Here is a 4,722-nt window from a genome sequence, read left to right as displayed (position 1 = left end):
GGGTGATATTACATTTGTCTAGGTTCAGGGTAGTGTTTGAAAACAACTCACGACAGTGAGCTGGACCAATAATCCACATTTCATTTTTTTCTGGGTTAACGCGTAAAAAATTTAAGTGACATCCTTGAGGAACACCACAGGGGACATTAGATTGTTTAGAGGTCAGATTGCCATAGCTAACACATTGCATCCTGTCTGACAGGTAGGACCTAAACCACGAGAGTACAGTTCCTGAGATACCAATGCATTCTAAACGAACAAGTAATATGTTGTGGTCGACAGTATCAAAAGCAGCGCTGAGATCAAGCAGCAGTAACATTGATGAGGCACCGGAATCTATTGCTAAAAGGAGATCACTGGTTACTTTAGCCAGGGCTGTCTCAGTAGAGTGATTTGCCCTAAATGCTGACTGGACAGTTTCAAAGAGGTTATTTTCTGACATGAAGTCATTTAGCTGCTGTGCAACGACCTTTTCAAATAATTTTGCAAAAAATGGCAGATTTGACACTGGCCTATAATTACTTAGGCTTTCTGGGTCAAGGTTAGGTCGCTTGAGCGTGCGTTTAATGACGGCAGACTTGAAGGCTACAGGAACAATACCTGAGGACAGCGATATATTAATAATATTTAAAACTGATGGTCCTAAGATCCCAAACAAATCCTTCACCAGTGAAGCTGGAAACAGATAGAGCAGGCATGTAGTTTGTTTGGCCCTACTGACTATCTGTGTTAGATTATCAAGGGACAAATCATTGAAACTGGAGAATGTTTCTGAACAACGACCGTCCATCTTTGAGATAGGAGGAGGATACAGAGTGTTCTTTTAAAATTTCATCCCATAATGTCGTTAGCAGAATAACTGCAACTATTTGGGTTAAGTTGATGTCTGGTAAGTATCAAGCAAAAAATTCAGATTATTCTTATGTTTAACAATAATCTTAGAGAAAAACGATGCTTTAGCTGAGGCAAGAGCTACTTTATATTTCAGCAAGCTGTCACACCAGGCCAGTCGGAAGACTTCCAGCTTAGTAATGCGCCATTTTCGTTGAAGTTTTCTGCAACCTTGTTTGAGTAACCTGGTTTCTTCAGTAAACCAAGGTGTATTCTTCTTAGGTCGAAATTTATGCCTAAGGGGCGCCACAAAATCAAGAGCATTAACCAAATCAGTATTGAAGTTGTTTGTAAGTGAGTCAACAGACCCAGTGTACGAAGGGAAGGCTGCAGTTACAGTTCTTTCAAGGCTAATACCGTTATAGGGCGGATATTGCGACTGCTAAAGCCTATATTTTCCTTATCACACTAAACATTAAACGGCACCTCACACTTAACAAGATAGTGATCAGAGATCGCATTAGGATATGGTAACACTGTAACATTTGAGGCTACTATGCCACGGGTCAGAATGAGATCTAGAGTGTTCCCATCTTTATGAGTGGGCACATTAACTATTTGATTGAAACCAAATGTATCAATCAGCGACTTAAAAGCAATTGCAAGTGAATTTGATGGGGAGTTTATGTGAACATTAAAATCACCAAAAATTACAACATTGTGCGCATAAGTTACTAAGTCTGTTAACAATTCCTAAAAATTCATCCCAAAAATTTGAGTATGGTCCAGTTGGGCGATACACAACAACTAAATAAATTGGTGTTGACATTAAGGACCTCATAACAATGCTTCAAACGTTTTAAAACGAGTAGGGGTATTAGGGGTAAATTTCAACTTACCCTCCGATATAAGAGCAACACCTCCACCTTTTTTGCATGGTCGTGCCAAGTGCGAACTCACAAAGTAAGGGGGGGAAGCCTCATTTAACACTACAAACTCATTTGGTTTTAACCAGGTCTCACAAAGGCCAATAAGCTTTGGAGGCTAGTGATCTAATATTCAGAAGGCCAAGCTTCTGCACTGTGGACTGAGCTGAAACCTTTCGCGAGTTATGAACCTTAATGGCAACCTTAGTGGTAACCTCCACAGGATTATACTGCCGGTCCCGGGTCTTGTGCCTTGCATGACGGCAGATGCACCCCGAATTCCATACCACAGGAATATTGTTGACAGGTGGAGTAGCAGGATGACTATTGGTGGAAAATAATGTTATTTTTTCTCCCTCCTCACGTAACAAGGGAGAAACAGAGCTAAGAAGCATAGAAGATGTTATAGAAGAGTACAGATCAGGTATGGTGCAGTCAATGGAACGCTCTAAACTACAAAAACGTGAATTGCATGAATCTAGCATAGCGCTAGTTAGCTCTAGCGTTACAGACTCCACACCGGTGGTTACAGGTTCACTAATCACCTGTGACCTGGCCTGCACTAGTGTACCCTCTCATGGAAGGCTTAAACAGTAATCTATATTTTTAGAAAGAGTGAGAGCACCTTCCCAGTTAGGGTGAAGGCCGTCTCTCCTCAGCAGGTCAGGTCGGCCCCAGAAAGCAGGCCAGTTATCCACATACCTAAATCCCTGCTGACTGCAAAAACTAGCCAGCCACCGGTTTAGCGAGACTAGTCTGCTAAACCTCTCATCTTTCTGGCGAGATTACAGGTCCTAGCAATATTTGTCTTTGTAATCTCAAATTGCCTCATTTTAGTATCATTAAAGCCGACGTGAATGACTATATTGGTGTAGCTAGCCCTGTCCTGGTGTCTAGTTTTGCATGTCAGCTCCATCAAATTAGTCTCAATGTCGGGTGCTCTGGCCCCAGAAATACACATAACCGTGGCAGTGGTGCTAAGCTTTATTTTACGGGTGATGGAGTCACCTATAACTAGGGTGCAGGAGCCAGTAGACTGGGGTGGAGTGGGACTAGCTAGGGGGCTGAACTTGTTATGCGTCTGAATTTCCTCACCGCGATTAGCATGCCGTTTAGGGCTAGTGCTAACACAGATGTTCATTTCAAGTTGATGGAAGTTTCCCCTACTCAGCTAATGACAGCCAAAAACCATCGACCAACTGAGACACCTGTTTGCAGCTTATGGCCTCCCCAAAAAGCTTGTCTAGGACAACTGGCTTCCCTTCACCTCTGAACAGTTTGAGACATTTCTAAGGAAGAACGGTGCGAAACACACGCTAATTCTACCCTATCACCCGGCCATGTACAGAGGTGCTGAGAGAGCTGTGCAAGTCTTCAAAAAAGTGTGGAGGAAACAGGAGGTTCAGTCTGTGCCTACTTACCAGAGGCTTGCTTGATTCTTGTTCAGCTATAGAACCACCCCAAACATAGTGACTGAACGGACACCAGCTGAATTGTTCTGAGACCTCAACCCCGCACCTGTTTGCTTGCTAAAACCAGACCTGTCAGGGACTTTGGTCAAGCATCAACTGCAGCAAAAGAAGGGCTATGACAGACGCACAGGGCTGGTTAGACTCTTTAGTGATGGCGAGAAGGTGAAAGTACGGGATTTTCGCCATCTAAAGAGCCAGTGGACTTATCATCGTCCAGCCCGTAGGCCCATCAACATATGCAGACGCTGTCCGACTTACGAACAAGTAAGGTTACGGACGATCGTTCGTAAGTTGAATTTGTTTGTAAGTTGCTTCAGTGCTATATTTTGTATGTTTAAGGTTTAAATAAGTATGTTTAAGGCTTGTATAAGTAACCTCTATTGTTTTGAACTCATTTAAACATTTTATAAAATAATATGCCTTATAAAAATAAATGAAGTGAGGTTTAACTTACTTTTGAGAGTCGCTTCAAGAGGTACCCCTATGTGGTGAAAAGTGGCAGAAAAAAAGCGTTCCGACCGTTTTATCAACCGCACCGAGCTTTCTTATTCCACTTTTGTTTCCAATGAAATGGCTTCTTCTTTAGACCTTACACCAACCATATAGAATGGATGCCCAAGAGATTAAACAATATAAACATTAAAGTTCTTAGTGCGATAGAGATACAGTACATGTTGTTATGATTACACACAAACCAGGAAGTAGAAGTCAGATTTATTCTTAGGGGTGAATACTGAGTGACCTCTAACAGCGCCACACGGAGGAAAGAAGCACTACAGTACTGTCCTCTACTCAGATAAAGTAGAGGACAGTACTGTACAAAATCTAACTTACAGCAATTTCCGGATGTTTTTCGACATCCCGAAAAAAAGGTTTTTATCTACTGTTTTGCGTAAGTCGAATGGTCCTAAGTAGGGGAGTGTCTGTATTATGCAAGTAGGACAGCGCAAGGTTAGTGTTCATGTGAATCACTTGCTGCGGTCTAACACCCCCACAACAGCAATATCAACCCAAATGACTTTTCTCTAGTAAGCTATCGCTATATATAGTCAGTCAATCCAGAATAACCTCGTCCTCCACCATAGTGTCAGATAGAGAGACGCTATCGTGTACGTCAAAAAACCCACCTGAATGGCCTAACCTTTAGTAAGAAGATAGAACAGAGACAGTCAAAATAAACTTGTTCTGGGCGGTGGTCCAAGATACTGATTACTGTAGAATGGAGAAAAAAATCAAACAATTGCAGTGTAGTAGATTGCCTTATTTGGTATGGCATGTGTGATTCACGTATAATGTTCGTTTCGGGTTGTCATACTCTTTTTGTCTTATGCAGTTACCAAGTAAAGTTGAAGTACGAGTTGGTGTCATCATTCTTTCAAATAGCCAAAATATTACAACTCTAATCAAATTTTTATTGATTGCAGTTAAGCTTCATAGTTTTCAGGGAACAAGTGCCATTGTATTACAAAATTGGTTACCACACCGAATAAGGA

This window comes from Urocampus carinirostris, chromosome 13 (assembly GCF_059441175.1).
Source record: "Urocampus carinirostris isolate Australia breed hairy pipefish chromosome 13, RoL_Ucar_1.0, whole genome shotgun sequence".
Classification (NCBI taxonomy): Eukaryota; Metazoa; Chordata; class Actinopteri; order Syngnathiformes; family Syngnathidae; genus Urocampus; species Urocampus carinirostris.
Note: the sequence above shows the minus strand (reverse complement) of the source record.